At 43.1% G+C, this 27846-nt stretch overlaps 1 protein-coding gene across 4 annotated transcripts in view; it reads right to left on the reverse strand.

Annotated features, from left to right (window-relative positions):
• The window catches only part of STRBP (spermatid perinuclear RNA binding protein), a 172673-nt gene extending 159183 nt beyond the window's left edge, over positions 1-13490 (reverse strand). For 3 of the 4 annotated variants that reach the window (XM_049894925.1, XM_049894924.1, XM_049894921.1), the window contains exon 1: positions 13340-13490. The gene's annotated coding sequence lies outside the window, so the exon portion shown is untranslated. Of the gene's footprint in view, positions 1-7395; positions 7463-13339 lie in introns of all 4 variants that reach the window. The other variant, XM_049894922.1, reaches the window with a different exon arrangement.
• Between the last annotated feature and the right edge of the window lie 14356 nt (positions 13491-27846).

Raw genomic sequence — 27846 nt, forward strand, 5'->3', positions numbered from 1 at the left:
ACGACAAATATTGTATGAGATCACTACTGTACTGAAAAGGTTTACAAAACGAAACAATCTTTCATGGTTATGATTGAGGGGAGGAATGGGAATGGAAAAACACTAAATAGACAGTGGATAAGTGCTAACATTGGTGAAAAGCAAGACACTACACAGTACTGGGGAAGCCAGCACAGCTCGTACAAGGCAAGGTCATGGAACCTCCACTGACACATCCAAACTCCCTGAGGGACCAAATTGCTGGGCTCAGGGCTATGGGGACCATGGTCTCAAAGAACATCTAGGCTCAATTGGCATAACATAGTTTATAAAGAAATGTTCCACATTCTATTTTGGTGAGTAATGTCTGGGGTCTTAAAAGCCTGTGAATGGCCATCTAGGATACTCCACTGGTCTCACCCCTTCAGAAGTAACGGGGAATGAAGAAAACTAAAGATACAAGAGAAGGATTAGTCCAAAAGACTAATGGACTACATCTACCACGGCCTCTACCAGACTGAGTCCAATACAAGTAGATGGTGCCCCACTCCCATCACTGACTCCTCTGACATGGATCACAACAGAGGGTCCTGGACACAGTTGGAGCAAAACATAGAACAAAATTCTAACCCACTAATAAAGACCAGACTTACTGGACTCACAGAGACTGGAGAAACCCTAGAGTATAGCCACCAGACACTCCTTTAGCTCAGTAATGAAGTCACTTCTGAAATTCACCCTTCAGCCAAAGATTAGACAGATCCATAAAACAAAGGAGACCAAAGGTGCACACCAGCCGTGGGGCAAGGACTAGAAGGCAGGAGGGGACAGAAAAGCTGGTAATAGGGAACCCAAGGTTGAGAAGGGAGAATACTAACATGTCCTGGGGTTGTTAACAAATGTCATAAAACAATATGTGTACTAACTGTTTAATGAGAAACTAGTTTGTTCTATAAACCTTCATCTAAAGTACAATAAAAATTTTTAAAAAGGTCAGGGTCTATGTATTATTTATCTTTGTATTCTCCTCAATGCAACAAAGACAGTATAAATAAGAACACAAAATTATCATGAATAAATAATAAAAACTAGTAGTAGTCTTAAGAAAGGATACTCATGAAGAAAAGCACAAATACATCAAAAAGACTTAAAGGTGCTCTGTTACAAAGAAAAAACTGAAGTTCCAATACTACAACTATAGCATTCTTTACTGAGTAATAGAATACAACTAATAAAAGAATAATTCATTCAACAAATATTCAAGTGCCTACTAAGTGTCAGAAACTGTTCTAGGTGCTAGGAATATACAGAAAACAAAACCAACAAAAATTCTTGCCTTTATGGAGCTTATACGCTAGTGGAAGGAAAAAGGCAATAAATAAACTATATTGTGCATTAAATGGTTTAAGTGTTATGAAAAAACAGAGGGTACAAAGCGGGGGAGGGTTAGGAACAGTGAGAAAAAGAGGAGTGTCTACTTTAACAGGGTAGTGATAGAAGGCCTCACTGAGAAGGGGTCATATGACCAAAGATCTGAAAAAGCTAGAGAAAGCCAAGCAAATACCTGAGAAAGAGCATTCTAGGCAGAGGAAACAAGTGCAAAGGACCTGAGATAGGAATACGCCTGACAAGTTAAAGGAACTGCAAGAAGGCCCACTATGGTCAGAACGGAGTAAGCAGCAAGAATAGCAACAGGTGATGAGGTCAGAAAGAAAAGGAGAAGGGATCAGATCACATAAAGCCTTGATAGAACTTTGACCTATTACTCTGAATAAGATGGGGAATGACTGAAGGGACCTGACAGAAGGAGAAAATCTGACTTACTTTTTTTAAAGTATCATTGTTGCTACTGTATTGAGAATAGGCCATAACGGGGCAAGAGCAAAAAAGGGCTACTGCAATAATTCAGGTGAGTTGATGGACACTTAGACCAACGGAGGTGATGAGAAGTGGTCAATCTAGAAATATTCTGAAGACAAAACCAAAAGGATTTCCAGATGGATCAGATATGGAGTGTGAAAGACCATCAAGGATGACTCCAAGGTTTTTGCCTGAGCAACTAGAAAGATGGAACTGCTGTTTACTGAGATGTGGAAGACTACATAAGGGGCAGGCTGGGGTGAGCAAGGCAAAGATCAGAAGTTTGGTTTGGGACAAATTCCATTTGAGATCACAATAAAATATATAAGTGGAGATGTCAAGCAGAAGTAGGATATACAAGTCTGGAGATCCAGGCTAGAAATAAAAATTTGGGACTCATCAGCACATACATGGTATTTAATTGCTGTGAGACTAGATGAGATCACCATGGGGAATGAGAATAATGAGCCAGAGATCCAATGGGACATTCCAATATTTAAAAAAAAAAAAAAAAACACAGTTGCTGTCAAGTTGATTCCGACTCATAGTAACCCTAGAGGACAGAGAAGAACTGCCTCACAGAGTTTCCAAAGAGCAGGCTGGTGAATTCAAACTGCCAACCTGTTGGTCAGCAGCTGAACTCTTAACCACTGTACCATCAGGGCTCTTCCAATATTAAAAGTAGGAGTAACGAGAGGGAAGCAACAAAGGAGACTGAGAAGTTGAGGAGGTAAGAGAAATACCAGCAGAGTGTGATATCCCAGAAATCAATTAAGAAAATGTTTCAACAACTGGACTAAACCAAAAGCTAAGAAGTCTCCTGAATACAACCAAACACTTCAAGGATCACAGTAGCAGGGTTGAGGGTCTGGGGGCCATGTTTTCAGAGGACATCTAGGTCAATTGGCATAACCAAGTTTATTAAGAAAATGTTCTACATCCCACTTCAGTGAGTGGTGTCCAGGGTCTTAAAAGCTAGTGAGTGCCATCTAAAAATAAAAGCATCAATTGGTCCCAACCCACCTGGAGCAAAGGAGAGTAAAGAACATCAAAGACACAAGCCCAAGGGACAGAAAGGGCCACATAAACCAAAGGCTCCTTCAGCCTGAGACCAGAAGAACTAGATGGTGCCTGGCTACCACCAATGACAGCCCTGACAGGGAACACAAGAGAGAGTCCCCGACTGAGCAGGATAAAAGTGGGGTGCAGAACTCAAATTCACATAGAAAGACCAGACTTAATGATCTGACTGAGACTGGAGGGACCACAGAAGACATGGCCTCTGGACTCTCTGTTAGCTCAAAACTAAAACCAAAGCCAACTCTTCAGACAAAGATTAGACTGGACTATAAGACATAAAATGATACTCGTGAAGAGTGTGCTTCTTAGCTTAAGTAGATACATAAAACTAAATGGGCAGCTCCTGTCCAGAGGCGAGATGAGAAGGCAGAAAGGGACAGGAGCTGGCTGAATGGACACTGGAAACCCGGGATGGAAAGGAGAAGTGTGCTGTCACATTATAGGGAGAGCAACTACGGTCACATAACAATGTGTGCATAAATTTTTGTATGAGAAAATAACTTGAACAGTAAACTTTCACTTAAAGCACAAATTTAAAAAAAAAAAAAAAGTTTCAAGGAGGGATTTAACCATTGTGCCAAATGTTGTCAATAAACTAAATAAGAATTAAACTTGGTGATTCTGACAAGAGCAGATTCAGTACAGTAATGAGGTTGAAAGTCTCATTAAAGTGGGTTCAGGAGCGAACAGGAGAACTAAAGACGAGTATAAACACCTTTTTCAAGGATTTTTGCTATAATGGGAAGAGAGAAATGAGATAATATCTGCAAGAGACAGTATGGTGAAGAAGGGTTTCTTTTTTAAAGACAGATGAAATACAGCAAGTGTGTGCTCAAATACAGCATGTGTGTGCTGGCTGGAATGAGCCAGTAGACGGGGAGAAATTATGTTGCGAGAGAGACGGGGAGAACAGATACCATGTCAACTGTTACAGAATTTCACTAGAAGAATCAAATAATCCAATAAAGAGAAATTTCACTAGGCTCTTGTTGCTTTTGTATGCTGTCAAGTAGATTCCAACTCATAGTGACCCTATAGGACAGAGGAGAACCGCCCCACAGTGTTTTTCCTAGGTTGAAATCTTTACAGGAACAGATCACCAGGTCTTTTCTCCCGCGGAGCAGTTGGTGGGTTAACAGTTGAGTACTTAATCCACCACTGCACCACCACGGCTCTTTTTCATTAGGCTAAAAAATAGTAATAATAATAATAATTGCCGTCAAGTCAGGGAAAACTGCCCCATAGGGTTTCCAAGGAGCACCTGGTAGATTCAAACTGCCGACCTCTTGGTTAGCAGAGGAACTCTTAACCGCTATGCCACCAGGGTTTCACTAGGCTAAAAAAAAAATAAAAAATAAAAAAATCCATTGCCATGGAGTCGACTCCAATTCATAGCAACCTTATAGGACAGGGTAGAACTGCCCCATAGAGTTTCCAAGGAGCGCCTGGTGGATTCAAACTGCCAACCTTTTGGTTAGCAGCCATAGATCTTAACTACTACACCACAAGGGTTTACCTTCACTAGGCTAAACCAAAAAAAAAAAAAAAACCAAATCCATTGCCGTGGAGTCAATTCCAACTCATAGCGACCCTGTAGGACAGAGCAGAACTGCCCCATAGAGTTTCCAAGGAGCACCTGGTGGATTTGAACTGCCGACCTTTCAGTTAGCAACCGTAGCACTTAACCACTACGCCATTAGTGTTTCCTTAAAGAAAATTCCTTAGTGGGCAATAATTCCAGAAACCTGTTTCTCTTTGTGATACTAAAGAAGGGAGGGCAGCAACCTACAATTCTAATTCAAATGCTATAGGAGACCAGAAGAAAGGTTGGGCCATTTACTGAAAACCTTCACGTTAGGCAGTTTATATATATTATTTCATTTAAGCTAAAAATAACTTTATGAGGTATTATCTTTATGTTGTAGATTAAAAACCAGCTGAGAGAGAGCAAATAACCTGCTTAAAGCACAAAGCTGGTAAGTGGTAGTTATGTTCCAAATCCAGGTCCTTCTGGGCATAGGAAGTATTGTTAATTTAGGACGTTTACAATTGTTTTGTGGCTACGGTATTTTTTTTTCCTAAAGTTCTCATCTATTAGAGATATATACTGAAGTATTCATGGATGAAAGCATATGATGTCTAAGATTTGCTTTAAATACTCCAACAAAAACAACAAGAAGCAACTGTGGATTGAGGATAGATGAAACAAGAGCAGCAAAATGCCGATAATTGTTCAAGCTGATTGACGGGTACACAGAGCTTCACTGTACCGTTCTCTTTTATGTATGGTAGAAAATTCCAAAATAAAAATCTAGGTCCTTCTGAGTCAAACTTTTTCATCACTGCAAAGCCTCCTCTAAATTTCTGCTCAGTCACCCCCTTTACAAAAATGTTATATGCTTCACAGCTTACAATTTTCTTGTTAGCTTCTTTAATTCTCACTATAACTCTGTAAATTCAGGGTTTTATTCCAATTTTACACATGAAGAGAGAGATCACACAACTTGTAAGTAGCACAATCAAGCCTCAAAGTCTTCTAGTGTCAAAAACATACTTCTTCTACTACCCAATAAATAAGAAGAGTTCACCTCAATGTCAGCCCTTTGTCTTCGATCCATTACTACCCAATAATCCTGGAACCATGAGCTTCCTAGTAGGAAAAATAAGCATTATCCCACATGGTCCTTGCACAGACTTGTACTCAACGGCTTGACTGAAAAAGGCAGATTTCCAATGTACTTGCCATCAATCTTCCTTGAGAAGTTCAGAGACTAACAGGAATTTGATATACAACTTCTGAAAGGGTGTTCTGAAAGCCTGCCTATCACTGCTCTAGAATCAACTTCTTGTGCCTCCATTTCTCCAAATGTAATATTTTGCTGTTCATTTACATTATACAGCTATCATAGGGACCAAAGCCCAGGTATCTGAACCCTGAGCTCTAGAAATTAAGGACGCTACTCAACAATAATAGTGACCGTGTTCGAAAGCCAATTTTGCACAATTCTACATTTACCACAAAGCTGGCAGATCAGAAAACATCATAATTAATACTTTTTAAGATACCATCTTTTTAAAAGCCTCATCACAAGTATGCCTGATATCTGTTCCCCGATGCTAACCTTGACATTATAAGTCAGTCACAGCTAATGTCAAAAATAACTAAAAAGTATGCGTATCTAGGGTTCCAGATGTTTATTCTCTCCACCTACATTTTCAAAATTGCTAACACTTTTTCCCCCTACTTCGCTAGGTTTGCTAACTAAAACTGAGTTATCCAGAGTTGAGAGCTACCCACCATCCAGTACCTCATTAGGTAGAAATGTAGGTTGCCTAAGCTGTAGAAAAGCCTATGATTAGATGTAATGTTTGACAAGTTTCAGATTTACTTGGAATTATAAACATCATAGGAATGAACTGCCTCCATCTTAATTTTCTGAAACAAATTACTTCCTTATCAGGTCACTACCCAGCTGTCTTAAAATGTACTGATTTCAGTTAGGCTGAATGAACACAGGTAACCAAAGTTATAGAGTCTATTTGCACATCAAGAACCAATCTATCTTGGGAAGGATCTATTTTTTACTCAAAACAATATCATTGACCCCTATCATTAGGTCTGGCACAAAACAAGTCTTTGAGCTTAAATGTCAATGAATGTTTGCTGAATTAAACTTGCAAAACAGGTTAGCAAGTAAAAAAAAATCCAGATGGAGTCTTTTAAAACAATTACTATTTGCTATAGGTCAACATTACTAAAACGGTTAAGTTAAATTCATAAACAAAATGCTGATCTGCCCAACAGGATATTGTACAAAGCCCTGGCACCTGGAAAACTGCAAAGAACAGGAAATTCTGCAGGTGCAGTAAGAAGCTACATCTTATCCATGACCCAGAAAGGCCTCAGAATTTATTATACAACCTACTGCAGAATTCTCACTTTTCAAATAGAAATAAACCCTGAAGTCACACAATGCAAAAGGCTATGATTATTGATATAATCAGCTGTACCCTTTTGAGTTATGCTAAAGGTAGCTAAAAAAAAGGAAAGAAAGAAAAAGCAGATGTTCTACATGGTGTTAGTTATATCTGAAGTTAAGAGAATTTGGATGTCAAGTAACTAAAATTTAGGACTGCTTCATTCACTCAGCCATACACACACATGGAGTGTCTTTGCTGAAGCAGGCTCCATACTTCTCAAATGCAATGCACTTAAAGAATACTTAGGGCAAGAAATAACTCAAATTAGGCATGAAAGTGACAAATCAGGTCATTTGGTCATCTCACTATTCAATGTAAAACCTAAAAGGTAGAAGCAAGATTTATAGATCTGTCAGGCTTAAACCATTTAATTATCTATATCACCATTAATCTGGCCTCATTACATTATTTCTATTTTAATTGACATATAAATTTAACTTACATCTTTCAACAGTTTCTAAAATTACACTGGATTATGAAGTCTCTCATAATTACCTGACAGAAACAGTTTTTCTACAGCTGAACAAATCTTGAAAAACAAGCAATCTTCCAATAAAAGGATCTACACAAAACAAATGAAAACAGAGGAGCAGTAAGATGGATAATGGTATCCAAACACGTTATATAAGAGAGTAAACTAGTAAAAGCAGACTAGCTAGCACAGAAAGGCTACTCCCTGAGATAGGTATTACCAAACTCAAGGCAAATGAATGTCTAATAAAGCAATTTACTATTTACATTTTTCCAATGTCAATCAGGTTCAGCAAAGGCTTTTTTAATAACTTAGTAAACCAAAGCACATTAAAAAAGCACTTAAAAATTATTCTCCATAATGGTTGCACAACATGGTGAATATAATTAACATCACTGAATTGTACACTTAAAAATGGTTAAAATGGCAAAACTTTTGTCACATATATTTTACCACAATAATTTTTTTTTTAATCATTCTTCATGAAATAGAGCATAACCCGTTAATGGACTTGAAAATGTCAAAGAGATGGACAATTATTTCATAACTACAACTTAAAAATGACAAAGTATTAAATAAACCATAACAGGGAAGCTTATCCCCAGCAAAACGGATAGCTCTATTTTTGTCCTCATGTCACTCAGAATTAATTAATTTTTCCAAAATACATAGAAAAATGTATTATATTTATTATTCCTGATTTAAGAATCAAATAACACTGAGCTAGAGAAGTACTGTCTCATGGACATTCATGATTGGAAATAATCTTAGTTACAGCTAGAACTCAAAGCCTCTCAGATGCTTCTTCTGCATAGACAAAATTCAAATCGGCACCAACACTCAGCTACAGAAATATGTCAGGAAAGAGAGGCAGACAATACAGCAAAGAATGAACAAATTTCAATTTGCATACATCTCTTCTATTCAAAGAAGTTAGTTTCATCTCTATCCCAGCTCCTCACTACAAACTAATGCACCTGATAATAAATTCTGAAGTATTAATTATCATTTGATCAGTCTAAAAGCCATAGAGGAAAAAAGGGGTTAATAACATCTCTTGTGTTTACACAGCTCTAGTCTTCCAGACTAGAAAACCGGTTGGCATCATGGTTAAGAGCTACTGCTGCTAACCAAAAGGTCGGCAGTTCAAATCCACCAGGCACTCCTTGGAAACCATATGGGGCAGTTCTACTCTGTCCTATATACGGTCAGTATGAGTCAGAATTGACTCAACAACAACGGGTTTAGGTTTAGTTTTTTCAGCCTTCCAAAGCAGCCCTGGTGATGCTGTGGTTAAAGCACTTGGCTGCTAACCAAAAGGTCCACAGATGGAACCCACCAGCTGCTCCACAGGAATCTGTAAAGATTTACGGCCTTGGAAACCCTACGGGGCAGTTTTACTCTGTCCTATAGGGTCACTATGAGTTGAAATCGATTCAAGGGCAGTGGGTATGGTTTTGGTTTTTTTCAGTCTTCCAGAAGGAGGCCTGGTGACGCAGTGGCGCTCAGCTGATGACCAAAGCTCAGCGGTTCAAACCCACCTGCAGCTCCTAGGAAGAAAGATGTGACAGTCTGCTTCCACAAAGATTATGGCTTTGAAAACCCTATGGAGCAGTTTTATTCCATTCTATAGGGTTGCTATGAATCAGAATCAACTCGGTGGCAATGAGTTTGGTTTTTGAGTCTTCCAGAAAGCCTTAAACTTGTTTTATACAAACTATCTCAATTCTCATGAGAGGCAGATAAAAGAATCAGGTTTCTGGAGAAAACAAGCACAAAGGGATTAAGTATCTTGTCTAGCAAGTCACCAGTGAAAATAATACTAAAAAAAAAAAAAAAAAAAAACCCCAATTATTTAGCCTACAAAGTCTAAATCATGTGTTTTCCTTGGTTCATAAACTTAGGATAGTATTTTAAAGTGCCTATGGAGTTGGAATTGACTGAATGGCAACTAACAATAACAGAAATTACCCCAAGCCATAGAACCTCTTGGAACAACATATATAATCAGAACACTATGTCAGAAAATTCTGAGCAAAAAAGAACTGTTAGCCCCAAATCAATAAAATGGACTAACACAATGGACTTAAAAGATACAAGGAGGAAACAACAGCCATATCGGAATGAATACTCAAAGGTCATTCTATTCACCTTATATCTTACTGCCCAAAATCTATGCCCAGGAGCCAAGGAGGTCAGACATGCTCCCTATAACTATATTCTATATATACATCAGGAAATCCTGGTGGTGTAGTGGTTAAGAGCTATGGCTGCTAACTTCGAATTCACCAGGCGCTCCTTGGAAACTCTATGGGGCAGCTCTACTGTTCTATAAGGTCGCTATGAGTCAGAATCCACTCGACAGCAACCGATTTTTTTGAATACATATATCAAATCTCAAAATCCTGCTAAGAGATGCAATCAAAAGAATGTTACACCTTAAAAACCTTTCTCTCCAAAAATAAAATCTTATAGCAATGGCTTCAGAGCGTTATATTGCTGCCTGCATGATACACGTCAAATCTGGGTTTTAAAAATCATTACCATCCAGATTATTTCTTAAAAAATTGTATTTACAGTACTGATTATTGTTTGATCAGTCTAAAAGCCATAGAGGAAAAAAGGGGAACTAAAGAAATAGCATCTCCTGTATTTGCACAGCTCTGGTCTTCAAGACCGCTCAGCCCTCATTAAATTTAGGTAAGATTCCCACTACCACTCAAATTTATTTGATCGTATAATGGCTGCATTAAGATTATTTCCTAAATTGACAAAAGCAGAAAACTAACCGACCCAGAACACTCCCAAGTTACCAAGGGGAACTTTCACTTGAAATCTTTTTTTTTTTTTACCACATTACATACTACATGAAACTCACATAGCAATTTTTTTACCACATTACATACTACATGAAACTCACAAAGCAATAATTGAAGTTATTCCTGCAACATGATGAAATAATTTATTTTAGCAAAATCTAACAAGACTAAATTTTCAACAGTCAAAGCGGAAGTCATTTACCAAGATTGTAGGAAACTCTGCTTACTGAGGCTGTCTCAAAGCAGTTTCCTTAATCCTTCCAAATCCCAAACAACCTAACACAAGCCACAGAACACTGTGAGACCTGCCTGTGCTCAAACCCCTAAAGGTTATCTTATACCATGGAGTTGGCAAGCTGATGGTCACGTTTGCACAACCCCAGAAGTCTTTCTTTGATACAATTAACATTACACTTCCCAACTCAAATCAAAATACCTGAGAATCCATGAAGCACCTATAGATTAAAAAAAAAAAATGCCTCTTCTACCTAAATTTTACTTGAACTATTTGAGAGAAAAAACAGACAACCCAATATCAGTTATTCACACCTTGAAGGAGTTAAACAGTCAGTGGGCTTCACTTCTGCCACTTTTAGGAGCTGAGTGTGTATTACACTTCAGCTGTCTGCCTCTAGCATGGGACTCAGCTATTACATCACCCAATGCCTGAAAACTGCCCTATTTCCCAGAAAGCACCAGGGTATGAGACATTGCACCAAGGTATCTCTTCCTCTGTTTTATATACAGGCCCTGAATGCTACTGACTGCTAGTCCCAGCTCTCTTGCAGTTATCTTCACAGAGGCATCTGCCCTACACGTGCTGCAATGTCATTTCTATTCACTCTTGGTGCACTCCTCATGATCCTGTATGGCTCTTCGGGCCACTTCTCAGGTCGATGTGCTAGGACAATACGCACCCCACCACACACCTCCTCCAAACTTGGGACTGTATACTCCACTCTTCCATACCCCTCCCCCATTACCGCGTTCTCGAACTAACTCAAATCAGGCTTCATGACATCTCTGATCCTAGAAGCATGACCTTTCAGATATGATACAGGGTTTAATGTCCTCTATTTTCCATTAACATCATTCCAGGATCCACATCTCCCTAGGTTCTCCAGTTTCTTTAAATCCAGAATTTAATCCCCTCCCCTTTTAGCTTTCTTCTAACTTCTGCATTCTGCCCTTTATTACACTTTCAATGACCTAAAAATTTTGACCACCTTAATCTCTCAAGACTCAAGGCTTTCCAATCTCTCCACACACTCCAGCACCCTGCCCCTTCCATACTCTCTTCTCATTCCCAACTTAAGCAACCTATTTTCCTCTCTCCAACCTCTAAACAGTCATTTCCTCCCCTATACCTGGGTATACTACTTCGCCCACTACCATTCCAGTTCAAAACACAGCCTATGCCTTTCCAGTCACAGACATGCCCACATACATCCCTACATTGCCCTTTCCTTATCCCATTACGAGTACTATGCAGTCTTCAGTATCCTGTACTCATACCCTATCTTCTCCCCTTCCCTTCCACTGTCCTTGCCTGTCCCCTTCTACATCACAATATCTACTGCCCCTAACCAATGCTTCCCTCCCCCTAAGTTCATACTCCAAACCTGTACACCCTTCCTTCCAACCTACCCCACTTGGCCCCCTCTACTGATTTTCCTTTATACACACTCCATTTCCCTCTTTCTCCCCAACTTCCCTCCACACTTTCTGCCCCAGAAACACTTCCTTCCATCTGTCCCAACATGTCACCTGCCACTCCAAGAACATTTCCTTCGTCCCCCCACACTTTCAGCCCTCCACTTCACACACACTCTACTCCACCCCACATCCCTCCCTTTCAATGTCATCCCAACAGTAAAGTTCCCTCTTTTGCTGCTCCCCAGCATTGTCCATACTTCCTGCATGAACACCCTCCACTTCATCCACTTCTGCTACTCACTAAATGCCCCAAACATCTCCTATGGAGACATCTCTCCACTCTTATCACCCTACTCCACTATCCCCAATCCTCTCTCAAATCCCTCAAACTCGACCCCTGTCCGCATCACCTTTCACTCCATACTCATCTTCCCTTGAGCACCACCACCATACCTGCCGTTAGCCCCTCACATGCCCTGTTTGTCCAACCTCAACACCTTCCTGCCTCCCTGTGTCTCCCCTACACATCTCCTGGCCAGACACACTTCCTCACACCCCTCACACGTCTCCTGAAGCCTCTGGGCCCACCCTCACACACACCTCCTGCCTGAACACCCTCCATTTCCCACACCATCACTGGAGAGATACCTAAACACCCTTCTTTCTTTTCTACCCTTTTCACGCTCACCCTGCCACATTTCCCCCTACTCGGACACCCTCCTCCATCTTTTCCCTTCGCATACGTCCGGCGGCCTTCCTAATGTCTGCTCCGACTCCCTGATCCTCACACGCAGCCCCAACCGGGACATCCCCTCCTTCCCTTACTCTCTAGAGTCCCCTATCTTCTTCCTCCATTCCCATCACACTCGCCTCTGCCCTCCCCAAAGCCCCCCTCGCATCCTCCTTAACCTCCCCATGTACCACCCCCTCCACCCGCCACAATGTCCTCCATCCCTCTCGCATTCATCCTGGCACCCACAGGCCCCCCACACCTGCCCGAAGGCCCTTACCCTCCACTGGGCCGGATCCCTCCACCCTCCATTCTCCCCCAAATCTACCCACAACCTCTGCCTGCCCTCCCAAATTCTCTCCACCAGCTCCTGCCCCCCATCTCCTCCAACACCTGCCCAGAGCCCCTCACCCTCCTCCCTACCCAGACCTTCCGGCGCCCGGTCCCCCACACTGCCCACGCCCTCCCCTTGCTCGAACCGGGACCCCGTCCCCCTGAAGGTGAGCAAGGCTCCCCGCTCCCTGCCCTTGCCCGAAGAGGCCGGGGCACCGCAGCAGCAGCGGCAGCGGCCACAATGCCGGAGACACAGGGGCCAGGACTGCTCCCTGCTCTCCGCCTTGGCCGCGGCCGCGGCTGCTAAGGACGCACAACAAACAATGCGGGGCCCGGGCCGGCTCCGCCAACTGCCTCAACCGCCGCCTTAACCGCCACCCGCCCGGGACGGCCCGCCGCGCAGGCGCCTGCCCCACCACCGCAGCCTACCCGCGCCGCTGCGCTCTGCCCGCGCCCGGTTCCCGCTCCCGCTCCGCCGCCGCCGCCACCTCGTCCGCTCGCGTCTCCGGCTCCTCAGCCCAGCGGCGGCGGCTGCGGCGGCTGCTGCCCTGGTGGCGCTCGCGGCTCCGGTCTCCGCTTCGGCAGCGGCGGCGAGCACGTGACGCCGCCGAGCGCGCCCATTGGCCTGGCCAAGGGGCGGGCCCCGCGCTGCTGGGAAACGGAAAGCCCGCCCCCCTCGCTCGCCGCGCGCCCCCTCCACGCGCGCTCTGCCGCACCTGAGACCGCCGGCCAGCGCCCGCCGCCACTGTGCTGCGCCGCCGCCTGCGCCAACTGCGCACCTGGGAGCGCGCAGGGTGCACACGCTGGTGGCGGCCGCATGCACCTGCGAGAGGCCGCTTACGTAAACTGCGTCCCCGCCTTCCTCCCTTCGCCAGGCCCCCGCCCGCTGCAGCACCTGAGCTCCGCTGCGCTAGCGGCGTTACTGCCTCGGAGAGGGGACAAGCTGTGCTGGGAGGCGAGTGAAATGCACGGAAACTTCGTAACTTCCGAACCTGGGAGCGGCTCCTGGCCGCCGCAGCTAGCCGGTTTTTCCGGGCCCCGCGCCCCAATGCCCCCCTGCCCGGTGCCCCCCTGCCCCAGTGGCTACGCAAATGGAGTAAGCGCCGCAATGCCTCTCCGGATGGAGGAAGGGGAGGCCAGTGAGCTTTCACTGTTAAAGGGTTAGGATTCCCAGTCTTCGCGCCCTCTACCATTGCAGGCTGTGTGACCTTGGCCGAATTACCGAACCACTCTGAGCCTCAGTTTCTAGTCAGCGAACCTGGAACAATAATTCCGACTTCGGAAGTTGTTGGGGATATGGAGTAAGTCAATAAGGCAATAGGTGTGAGCTCTCCTGGCACATAGCAGGCATTGAAGAGAATTTACAGCTTATTCAGCAATCTTTCCCCCACCTCTAAACCACCCCTAATGGACCTCCCTGGGGTTGGATTTGGGATCAGGACCTCTCTGACTTCCGTATGGTTGTGTCAGACTTTCGCTGAACACCTCCTGGCACCGTGCCGGGGGTGACGCTGGAAAGGAAATGAAGGTTTGCTTTATATTTTACAGATTCGCTAGCCGGTACCCAGCATTCTGCTAGCCAGTTGGAGAGGGAAGGAGTATAGATCCATTCTTTCATTCAGACAAGGACACCTATTGAGTACCTGCTGCGTGCCAGGCGCTGTGCCGGATGCTGGAACATAAAGGCAAATGAAACCAAATCCTTGCCCAAAGGAATCCTCAGTCTGGGGCAGAAACCGCCTAAGCATCCAGTGCCAGGTCAACAGGGTTCTGAAAGCTGGGGGCTGACGAGTAACCTGCCACAACAGCCTCCTTGGGGCCCCTTCCCTCCTTTCTATACATGCCAGCCTTGAATCCTTTTTTTTTTTTTTTTTAAATAATTGTACTTTAGATGAAGGTTTACAGAACGAACTAGCTTCTCATTCAAAAGTTAGTATACATATTGTTTTATGACATTGGTTAACAACCCCTCGGCATGTCAACACTCTCCCCTCTCAACGTTGGGCTCCCTAGTACCAGCTTTCCTGTCCCCTTCTGCCTTCTAGTCCTTGCCCCCGGGCTGGTGTGTGCCCCTTTAGTCTCATTTTGTTTTATAGGCCTGCCTAATCTTTGGCTGAAGGGTGGACCTCTGGAGTGAATTCATTACTGAACTAAAAGAGTGTCTGGGGGCCATACTCTCAGGGTTTCTCCAGTCTCTGTGAGTCCAGTAAGTCTGGTCTTTTTTTGTGGATTAGAATTTTGTTGTACATTTTGCTCCAGCTGTCTCCAGGACCCTCTATTGTGATCCCTGTCAGAGCAGTCAGTGGTGGTAGCCAGGCACCATCTAGTTGTACTGGACTCAGTCTGGTGGAGGCCATGGTAGTTGTGGTCCATTAGTCCTTTGGACCAGTCGTTCCCTTGTATCTTTAGTTTTCTTCTTTCTCCCTTGCTCCCGAAGGGGTGAGATCAGTGGAGTATCTTAGATGGCTGCTCACAGACTTTTAAGACCCCAGACGCAACTCACCAAAGTAGAATGTAGAACATTTTCGTTATAAACTATGTTATGCCAGTTGAGCTAGATGTTCCCCCAAGAACGTGGTCCCCACAGCCCTCAGCCCAGCAATTCGGTCCCTCAGGGAGTTTGGATGTGTCTATGGAGCTTCCATGACCTTGCCTGGTACAAGTTGTGCTGCCAGCCTCAAATCTTTTGACAACTTTGCTTCGGTCACAAGGTAGAGTGACTCTAATACACCTTAAAAAGTATAGGTGATCTGGCCTTAAGCTTCAAGGTACACCTTGCCAGCTTTATCACACAGACTTCTTCCCTTTTCCCCTCCCTCAAACTGACTTGACCCTGCAGTCACACGGAATAGAACTGTAGTTCCCAGAGCATGTCCAGCTCTGTAACACCTCTGTGCCAGGTACTGAGCCCCAAATCCCTTTGTCCACCCTCTCCCCACTCCAGACCACCTACACCTGCCTGCGCTCTCCTGACAAACTTGTAGGTATTCTATCAGTCAACTCAGAACATCTTCCCTCCAGAGTTCCTTAGCTGTCTCAGGCACCTAGGTATTCCCTCTGCTTTTGCACATACAGATTAAACCATGTATTCTCATCACAATAGATGGTCGTTGTTGTTTAGTTGTCTGTCTGCTCCCTGGCTTATAAGCATCTTGAGGACAGGGTCATATCTCTGCCTGAGTCAGTTAGGGAGACCATAAATGAGATGAGATCCTTAAAGCTGGGCCTTGCAGGACGAACATGAGTCTGCCAGGGAAAGAGGAGGCACTGTAGTATAGTAACGATCCAAGTTCAAAGCACACTAAATGTGTACCCTGGAAAACTCAATCTCTCTAGGTCTTAGTTTACTCATCTGTTAAGTGAGACTAATAATATTGCACACCTCATAGGGTTGTCATAAAGATTCAATGAGATAATACATCTAAGATACTTAGCATGGTAAAATTTAACAAGTTTTAAATAGGAGGACCATATGGAATTAAGCATCTAATGGTATCTCTTACTTCAATAGCTTTTTTGGGGTTTTAATTCCAAATACTCACAGCAAAAAACACACAAATGACACGAGAATAAAGAAAATGGAAAGTTCTAGTGTGCCTCTCTCTTCCTGCTCTGCACTCTGCTCCTGCTACCCCCAGTCCTGCCTCCCAGAGCAGCTTTTAAGTTTTGCATGAATGTATTACAGTGTCCAGAGAAAGAAGAAAATTGCAGAAGAATATGGAAGTATCTATAATATGTAGAAGAAGGTTAGAAAGGATTAAACACCATATGTTATGCCTTGAATGTAGAATTGGGTATGGAGTCAGGGGACTTTAAATACTTCTTCATTGTTTTAATTTTTTAAGACTATATATATTTATTACATTTTTAACATTATTGAGGTATATTTTACATATCATAAAATTCACCCATTTCAAGTTTACAATTCAGTGGTTTTTAGTAACTTTACCAAGTGTTGCAACTGTCACCATAAATCAGTTTTAAAACATTTTCATCCCGCCATAAACTTCATTGTGCCCATTTACAGTTAATCCCCATTACCACCCAAGCCACAGGCAGCTACTAACTTACTTTCTGTCTCTGTATTTTTGTCTTTTCTAGATATATTTGATACATTTTTTAAAAATCAAATATAATGTTTTAGAAAAAAAAATCACCTCCTAATCCCACCAAGTGATAATAATCACTGTTAATATTTGGTATATGTCGTTCTAACCTTTTCCTATGCAGATAATATATATTTTTTAGAAAACAAGAATATACTATACCTTCTGTTTTGATTTTTTTCACATAACAGTTTAAAGTAAATACACCTCTTTTTGTGTCATTAAATACCCTTCTATATAATGTTCCATCTTAAGAATCATTTAATTAAACCAAGCCCCTATATATGTTGGGTATTTGGATCTTTTTCAGTATTTCTACTCTCATAAACAGGGGATGGTAGTGGGTGTTATAAAGCCCCTGAGCTCATGAGCTTTGGAATCACACCTAAGTTTGAATAGCAGCACCTCCTGTTTCATCCATTCATTGTACAAATATTTACTGAGAACCTACTATGTGCCAGGCCCTCTCCTAGTCCCTAGGGGATACAAAAAAACTGAACAGACAGCTACACTGCCTTACCCTCATGGGGTTAGAGGCCAGTGGGAAAGAGATATAAGTTAATCAAATAATAACATTGAGTGGCCCACAAAGAAGGAAGAGACAACTCCACAGGAGGGGAAGGGTAACAGACAAACCATTGTGCCACTCTTAGGAAAGGAAGGTGGATTGGCTTCCCTGCGTCAGCAGTGTGAAGCCCTCAGTTTCCAGTGCCTTCCTACCTTTAGCTCATTTGACCCTCCCATCTCCCCACTAGAAGACGACAGAGGGCACTGAGGCCCACTCAGAAAGAGGTAGTGAATTGCTGAAGGTCACCTGTCCAGGAACTGAAGGTGGACTCTGTTCTGACTCCCAGTCCACTGCTTGTGGTCCCAAATGACACCACCCTCTATAGAGGGTGCTCATCTTTGAAGAATCACACTGAGGCAGAGGTGGAAAGCACCTAGAGCTGCACTATTCAAAACAATAGACACTAGCCAAGTGTGGTTACATAAGTTTAAAGTATAAAAAATTAAAAATTCAGTTCCTCAGTCACATTAGCCACATTTCAAATACCCAATAGTCACATGTGGCTAGTGGCTACCATGTTAGCACTGATACAGAATATTTCCATCATTGCAGAAAGCTCTATCGGTCAGGTTGGCCTAGAGGAGAAATAATAATATAGTAGTAGTAATCATAATGATACCTTACTTGTATATTATTTTCCAAAGCACTTTCTCTGGGAGGTAGAGAGGTCCGTCTGATCCCTTTGGTCTCTTCATTTCCCCATCCCTTCCCCAGCTGTAGGCCACCTCTACAGGAAGAAACTGAACACAGATAGGAGGCTGGTTGTGTTGTGAGTGAGGGACAGAACAAGGGGCATGTGACATACCCAACTTCCTGCCATCATATTTCTAGATCTGCCTGCATCTCAAGCAATTCTCTTCTCCCTTCCTCCTTTTACAAAAACTGCCTCCTCTCAAAAAAGGCCAGTTCCTTCCCCTGTGCTTGGATGCCAAACAAAAGGAAACAAGATCCCCAGGTGAATCACATGCACCTTAAAGTCTGAGAGACATTGACCCAAAAAATCAACAGCTTCAGGTGCCCTACTGATAATAGGTATGTTGTATTGGAGATTCAAGCACTATAAACAGCATTGCTGTTGATGACATGATTTTCTGAAACGGTGACTAACTCTTGGGAGAGTCTGAACAAAACAAGGTATAATCTTCGTTCACTTTGCATAGTATTTGCCTCCCTGGAATATTAAAATCATGCTAAAGTGTACTTTGTGTTTATATGAAAAATGGAATTCGTCGTTAGGCTCAGATAATTGTATACAGAACTTTCACCTACGTAAACACCCAGTAGGACATTCCAAAGTCATGTGACACTGTCCCTGACTTCCCCCCAATAAATTCCATTATGGCAACCCAAACTCCACCACAAATGTCTAAATGCCCGCCCTGAGAACCATGGCCCTAGATTCACATTCAACACCCTATTCGGGATCTCTGTTTGGATGCCTCACATGCAACTCACATTGTCCTTAACTCCCAGATCGTTCTACTAAATCCCAAATCCATTCACTCTCCCCACTTCCCCATTTCAGTTCCTTTACTGGGATGATGGTAGCTACTGATATTGAATGATCAGTAGACTGTAGATTTCATGGGGTAAGGATGAGTGATTGCTTTGATCATCTCTGTAGGCCTTGAAGGAGTCCCTGAGTGGTACAAATGATTAACTCCTGGGCTGCTAACCAAAAGGTTGGCAATTCAAGTCCACCCAGAGACATCTTGGAAGAAAGGCCTAGTGGTCTACTTCCAAAATATCAGCCACTGAAAACCCTACGAAGCATAGTTCTACTCTGAAACACGTGGTGTTACCGTGAGCCAGAATCAACTCGATAGCAACTAGTTTGGCTTTATGGTATCCCTTAGAATAATGCCAGGCTTACAGCAGTCACTTAATAAATATTCGTTGAATGAATATCCAACAAATTTTCCCACTGCCCTTCCTCAGTTCACAAACCCCAAACAATTTGGCAGGCGGCTAATTGAAGAACATAGTAGAGATTCCTAGTCAGGAAGCCCACTTCTCACAGAATTTCTTCTAGTAGTCTTGATACTTCCATCAGTTCAAGACGCAAAAAGAGCCCAGGGCTTCTGCTGAGACTTTCCCACAAAAGCCATCTCACTGCAGAAGACACTGAGACAGCCCCCTGGAGCCTGGGGATGAGGCCCAAATCCATCAGCCTCTAGCATAAAATTTCTTTGAGGGCTTACATTTTATCTTTAGAATCCATGCAAATTTTACATTTTATTCCCATGTTTGTTTTAACATGAAGACAATGTTTTTAATTCTCATTTGGAGGAAAATTCAAAGCCTGTTTTCCTAACTCTTCACATTGAAATTCATACTCCACAAAGATGTTCCTTGTTTAATCCTGTTATCCTGTGGCTCTGAGTATTTCCTGGCACACCACCACCTAGCTCTGGTGGCAATTATACTAACAGCTAACATCTATTTAAGCACTTATTATGTGCCAGGCAGTATATTAAGCACTTAACATGCATTATGTCTTTAATGTTCCCAACAATCCTATGAAATACAACTTTCACCTTAATTTATAGATGAGGAAGCTAAGACTCCGAGAAGCTAAGCAACTTGCACTACATCACAGGGCTGGTAAGTGGAAGTTCTGGGATTCAGCTCTGATGCTCTCAATCACCATTGCCTGTGCCAATTTTAAAAGCAAGTTTCTAGACTTTTAGAATAGAAAGGTTTAAGAGAGCAGGAAGGCCCTAGGAAATCACCCAGCGCCAGTATTTTACAAAGCAGTGAGAGTGCCAGGGTGTCTATAGGCCTCTGGGTGGACATATTTCAGGGGTCTACAAGTTCTAGGAGAAATTTCTAAATCTGTGTCTTGGTTTCAATCATAATCTAAAATAGATTTATATATTATTATATAATAACCAAAAATACCAAACTCATTGCCATCAAGTCAATTCCAACTGATAGCGACGCTACAGGGCAGAGTGGAACTGCCCCATAGGGTTTCCAAGGAATAGCTAGTAAATTTGAACTGCCAGTCTTTTGGCTAGCAGCTGAACACTTAATCACTACACCACCAGGGCTACATATTACGCAATATGTATTACTAAATGTATGTAATATTTATGTTATTATGTATTACATATATTGTGTAGGAGACTTGATGGCACAACAGTTAAGCACTTGGCTGCTAAACAAAATATTGGCGGTTCGAACTCACCCAGTGGCTTTGTGGGAGAAAGACCTGACAACTTGCTCCCATAAAGATTACAGCCTAGAAAACCCTATAGGGCAGTTCTACTCTATCATATGGGGTCACTACGAATTGGAATTGACCTGACGGTAAACAACGACAACAACAACATGTATTACATAAATGATTCCTGACATCTGAAATTTAGTGCTCATGTTGGTGCAAATTAATTACCTAAGGTGACAGAGTTTAATATTAAATGCAGTGATCTTTGACTAGGAATCAAATTCTCAAAGGTCAGCAAGAAATGGTTTCCATAAAGACAGTGGCAATTGATGCTAGCTGTTGGCTAAGGAGCCCAGCTGAAATGTTACCTGGAGTACCTGCATGTAGCCTCTTCATATGTTTTGTTGGACTTCTCACAGTGATAGCTGCCAAACCTCTTAAAGGCCAGGCCTGGGACTGGCCCAGCATTATTTCCCCTATGTTCAATTGGTCAAACAAGTCCGAGGCCAGGCTAGTTTCAAGGCAGTGGAGGAATAGACTCAATGAGAGAGTACCATGCATATACAGGGAGAGAAGGAATTGATAGCCCACACAGGAAGGAGTCAAGCTACCATAGATGGGTACAGTGACAATTCTGAAGCATCAGAAGAGTCTTTTCCCCTATATTCATTGAAGCTTATAAACCCCTCTCAAACCCATCCCCTTCTCTCCACCTTTACTACCATTATCTTAGTCCACCTCTGGGAGAGTGGTGCCCTCATCTCCCCTCCTTCTGTTTTTGGATGATTGTTTCATACTCCCTGAGAGTTTTCCGGAAGACCAGATAGCCAAGATAAAATGAGCGACTTAGTAAGGTGAAACCACTCACTGGCTCACTGAAACATTTAAAGGAAAGAATTGCCAGGCCCTCTGATTCGGCCACCGTTGGTCACTATGTTCCTTTCCAAAGCTCGCTTCTTAGAAACAGGTCACAGGAACCGTCCTTGCTGAGTCCCAGAGAATTTGGATTTCTTTAAAAATAGCTTGTTCTTCAAGTGCAAAAAATAACATCTGAGACGTTTGTTTAAGTGTGAAACACACCTTTGTCATGACTCAGTACTGGCTTATCGGAAGTTTATTAAACTTTCCAAAAAGAAAAATTTCCTCTTGAACTAAGGAAGTTTGGGAGATGACAGTTTGGGAATGGGGAGGAGGGAAGATGAGAAGAAAAGAGACAGGTGGAGCAGAGAGAAGAAGCGGTAAAAGGATCTTTTTCATCTCTGTGGCTTTCGCATGTGATTCTTTCCACCTTGAACAACCTTCCTTCTCTAACTCGCCTGATAATGTCCAAGCCCTCCTTGAAGCCTAATTTAAATTTCACCTCTGTGAAGGCTTCTCTGACCCTTCCAGGCAGAGTTACTCACTCCCTCTTTGTTCTCAAAGCACTTTGTACACATCTTTATTATTAGCACATTGTATTGAAGTTGTCAGTTACAGGTCTGTCTCTCTTCCTAGACTGTGAACTTCTCAGCAGCAGGGACACTGTGAGTCATCTGTGAACCCCTCTGCCTGGCACGGGGCCTGGTACAGAGTGGGTGTTGGGAGAGGTTGTTGATAAGAGATGGTCTCGATGCTCACCGGGAAATGCTTTAAATCATGAAGTGGCTGCTTTCATCCCTTGTTCTACTTTCCAAATGGCTCCTGACTCTCTCTACATGCTCCTAATGCCAGATCTTTCAATCTACCTGTATCTGAGCCCACATATGCCTTTGCTCTGGATACAATGGGTGAACTCTCCTTGAGGCTACCTAAGGCCAGCTGCTCCCATGTCCACTGGATCACATACATGCCCATTGTTCTTGCAATTGCCCCCCTTTCTCCTTCGTCACTGATGTTTTCCCTTTTACAGTAAATTATTTCCACCAACACACAAATATTCTATACTTTCTCTCATCTAAACACACTCACACAAACGCTCCCTCATTTGAACCTATGTCTTCTCCTGTTACTGCCTCATCCTCTTCTCTCCTCAACCTACTCCTCTCTGCTTCATTTAACTTTGCCAAGGTCATCAGGGCCTTCCATGTTGCCAAATCCAAATGGTCAGCTCTCTTCCTTAGCTTATGGGACTCCTCAGCAGCATTTGACACCACCGACCCCATTCTCTTCTGGAAACACCTTCTTTTCTGAGCTTCTAGGACTCTACACCTCCTCCTCATCTTTCCACCTCACTAGCCACTCCTTCTCAGTCTCCTTGCCTGTATCTTCCCTTCTTCCTCATCTTTAAATGTTGAGGTGTCCCAGGGCTCCATCTTCAGACCTCCTCACTATCAAACTCACCCCATATGGTCCCATCTAGTCTCATGATTTTATGTAACCATCTGTATCCTGATAACGCCCAGATTTCTACCTGCAGCCCCAACCTATCCCCTAAACACAAGACCCAATGGCTAATTGCCTCCTCAGAATCTTCACTTGTAAGTCTAAAAGGCATCTCAAACTCAACACATCCCAAACCAAACTTTCGATGACCCTCTGCTCACCTACTCCCTCCCCAAGGTTCCACATCTCAGTAAACAGCAACAAAGTCCACCCAGTCGCTCAAACTAAAATCATTGGACTTCTCCTTGATCTTTCTTTTTCCTACACCCCACATTCAATATTTTAGGAAATTCTCTTGGCTCTGCTTTCAAAATATATCTAGAATCTGACCTCTTCACACTAGTTTACCAGCTACAACTATTATCCAAGCAATAACCCCTTAATTGGTCTCCCTGTTTTCAGTCTTTTTCAACCCACTAGCTAGAATGAACCTTTTGAAATAAAGGATCATGATTAACCCTATACACAAACCACCATACATAGCTCCTTCCTTCACATTTGAAATATAACCCAAAATCCTTATCATGGTATATGAGGTCCCATAAAATCTGACCCCAGCTCACCTCTCCTACTTCATTGTCTTTCACTCTCCCTCACTTACTGTGCTTCAGCCAGATTGGCCTCCTTGCTATTCCTGAAACAGATGAAGCATGTTTCTGCCTCAGGGCCTTTTGTACTTGCTGTTCCCTCTGCCTAGAACATTCTCCGTGCTGGAGTCTTGTTAGACCATGGTCCACGTTTCCGAAGCTTCCCAGCTATTTGACCATGGGTAAGTTACTTAACATCTCCTGGTCTTAGATTTCTTGTTCATAAAATGTAGTCACATTTTGGGTTGCCATGGGGCTTAAATGAAATTGTGTTTGCGAAGTGCTCATAATAGTGCCTGGCCCAAGGTAAATGCTCAATAAACCGTAGCATCAAAACCAAAACCAAACCAGGTGCTGTTGAGTCAATTTCTACTCATAGCAACTGCATGTGTGCAGAGTAGAACTGCTGGGTAGCATAAGGTGAAGTTAAAAAGCTTTATCTTACCAGGTTGATGGGAAGATCAGTTGGGATCAAAGAGGAGACAGCAAAAAATGCTGTGCCCCAGAAAGATATTTTCTCTATTGTAAGTCACTACCAACAGGAAGACATACCTTTAGTCATGATGTAAAGAAATACCAAATGTACACATTAATGATAAGTTGCAGCCTGATTTCAGAAACATTAATATACGAAAAGTGTGTCTTCAAATTGAGGAAATCAAGTATTAATAATTTAATGTTTAATAAAGAATGCTCTCATAGAGCCTATTACCAGTTTCCCAAAACTTAGAACACAGTATTGCTTACTTAACGCTAAAAGGGCACTGAGCATAATTTAATCTTTCCTTGAAGCTTTAGAATTTCCTTGAAGGGAGGATCAGCAATTTTAAAATATACTTTTGGACACTTTAGCTCAATGGTTCTCAATTCTGGCTACACATTAGCATCCACTTGGGAGCTGTTAAAAAAAACTCTTGCCGGGGTCCCGTTTCAGGCACATCAAATCTGAGTCTCTAGGGGAGGAGTCTAAACACTGGAATTTTTCAAACCTCACCAGGTGATTCTGATGCATAGTATCTGAGAACTGCTCCTCCCAACAGGGGCCTAACCCACAGAGGGTGCCATCTGTACTTGGAGATGAGATTGACGAGCTCTGCAGAGGCTGGGTCTTAGAGGAGTTCCACACACTGTGATGTGGAACTCCATGTTGTCCTATGAGATGGGGAGCTTCTGAAGAATTTTAAGACAATTGTTAATCCAGTGTGAGTTGAAGTTAGAATGGCCACGGTAGTGAGCTGTAGAGCCGAACTTGAGTTGGTAAGCCTGGAGGAGGAGAACCAGAGTGCAGGCTGTGGCAACCATTGAGATTGTATCAGTTGCCTGTTGCTGTGTAACAAAATGCCCCCCAAAGTCTAGTGGCTTAAAGCAACAATTTATTCTTTCTCCTGATCCTGTGGGTCAGCTGGGCATTCTTCAGCAAGTCCCTCATGCAGCTGCAGTCAGTTGGCAGGATGGCTGGGGGCTGAGTGGTCCAGCTGAAATGGCTGGACCTCTCTCTCCAAATGGTCTTTCATTCTCAACTTCTTCACAGTATGGTGGTCTCAGGGCAGTGTTCTAAGAGACCAAAGGTAGAAACTGCAAGGGCTCCTAAGGTCTAGCCTTGGAAGTCATATAAGGTCAAATCTCCCTCATTCTATTCTCCAAAGCAAATCACCAGGACAACACAGATTCGAGGGACAGGAAAATAGACACTATCTTTTCATGGGAGGTATAGCAAAGTTACATTACAGAGGAGCGTATATGTGATAGGAGGAAGCTGTGGCCATATTTTGCTATCTACCACACAGATGGAAGATGCTGAAGCCTGGCCTAGAGCAGGGGCAGTAGAAAGAAGTGGATTCAGCCATTCAGCCAGTCAGGTAGTCATTTATTTAACAAATACATCTCCTGTATACCAGGAACTTTTCTAGGCATTAAGGATAAATCTGTAAGTGAAAATGGCAGCATGTTGCTCTTGTAGAGCCTACAATCTAGGCGGGTGGGAGAGGCGTACAACAAACAAAATGCAAATCAATATATTTCACATATAATGGGAAATTAATGACTGCCATAAAGAAACGTAAGGCAGAATAAGGGGATAGTGAGGAGGTCAAGGAAGATGACTTTGAGTAAATAAAATCTGGGCAGAGACCTGAATAAAATGAGGGAGTAAGCCATGCAGAAGTATACGGGTTGTTCTTCCCACTTGTTTTTCAGAATAAAGTGCAGATACCTTAATACGGCATGCAAGGCCTTTTATAATCTGTCACAAACCTATATTGCTATGGTAATGAAAACTCCAGAGCCCCTAGTAGAGAAAGCTCATCAGCTGAGAGTAAGAATGCCAGTAATTGAGAGCCTACTATGTGCCAGACACTTTACACATATTATCTCTCATTCTCCCAACAACTTTGTGCGAGGGTTTTTGCAGGGGCCTGGGTTGTTTTCGCTGCTAAGCCCCCCTCCCTTTTCTTCTGATTCAGCACCCTGCATTCTCCTTGGGATATCACCTCTCCCCCATAGTTGGCAGATTTTGTGGGGCTGTCAATCAAAATGCCCTACCAAACCCTTTGCCGTTGAGTGGATTCTGACTCATAAAACCCAGTGCTGTCGAGTCGATTCTGACTCATAGCGACCCTATAAGACAGAGTAGAGTTCCCAAGAACTGCCTGGTGGATTCAAACTACTGACCTTTTGGTTAACAGTGGTAGCTCTTAATCACACCACCTCTGGCCAAGGGGTAGGCAAATGACCCTGGTTAGGGCCATTGCACTCTCCAGGGATTTGAACCTTGAACAGAGCCATGCACAGTCAAAAAAAAAAAAAAAAAGAGTCAAATCATCCCAGGGACAAGGTGCTGCTAATAATAATAACTATATCTATCGAGGGTTTACTACGTGCCAGGCACTGTGATAAGTGCTGGTCAGACATTAATTTAATCCTCACACGGGTAGGTCCTGATACATTCCCCATCTTCCCTATCAAACTGATGAACAAACCGAGGCAACAAAGCAAGGTCACACAGCAGGATTTAAACCCAGCAGCCCAACTCAGAACCACATGCTTAACCAGGAATGCCATAGTTTGCCAGTTATAGTCTTCTTTAGTTATACTCCTCTGTCCCTTGGCCTTTCCTTTTTGAACCTAGTTGTTTTTCCTTCCTTCTAACTCAGTCATCTATATTGTGGCCTTCTGATTATTCGCTTTTTTACTTATGAGCCAGAGTAGGTATCTGTTGCTTGCAACTAAGAGACCCTAACTAATTAAAATAGAATTATTCCTGGTTGCAGGCAAGGAGTCTGAAGCTCTGGGGAGAAGAAGAGATGAAAATCACCAGCTAGTAACGGTAATGATGATGATAATAATAACAACAGTAATAGCAGGGAGCATTTAATGAGGACTTATCATAGGGTCGCTATGAGTCGGAATCGACTCAACGGCACTGGGTTTGATTTTGGTTTGGTTTATCACAAGGTAGGCTCTGTGCTAGGGAATTTACATAATTTATCTCATTAAAACTTGACAGCAACCCCAGGAGAGAAAGCAATGCAGCCTTTCCGAGCCTCAGTGTCCTCATCTACAAGATGGAGACAATAATAGTAACTATCTTACAGAACTATTGTGAGGCTGCATGAGTTAGCACAGTAAGAGCTCAACAAATGCTAGGTTTAACAATGAGCACCTGAAAACCCTCTGAAAACTACCCTTCCCCACACACACACATTTTACAGATGAGAAAACCGAGGCTGAAAGAATTGATGCAATCTGTCCAGGCTCCCAAAGATAGCAGAGGCAGACCAAACCAGAGCCAGTTGCTGTGGAGTTGATTCTAGGGTGGCAAAGCTGATGGTTTTCCATCTCTGCTATTTCTGCTACTGGTCCATCCCTTGCTCTCCCAGCGCCACCCATGAACCACTCAAATACCTGGGGTTTCTCCATTCTGTTCCCCTTGAAACTGAGAGAGCACAATTCTCTGGGGACCCTGCTGATTCCCTGCTTGCACTTCTTCTCTCCTTCCCTCCCATCAGGCTGTCTGTCTCTCTCAGGACAACTCGTCCCTGAGGAGCTCTGGCTGTTAGCATCAACTTCGCAGTACCTGGATGCTGGGTAGGCTCCAGGAAGACAGCTTGATGCAGTGAAAAGAACATAGGCTTCAGAGTCCTGAG

This window comes from Elephas maximus, chromosome 9 (assembly GCF_024166365.1).
Source record: "Elephas maximus indicus isolate mEleMax1 chromosome 9, mEleMax1 primary haplotype, whole genome shotgun sequence".
NCBI classification, from domain to species: Eukaryota; Metazoa; Chordata; class Mammalia; order Proboscidea; family Elephantidae; genus Elephas; species Elephas maximus.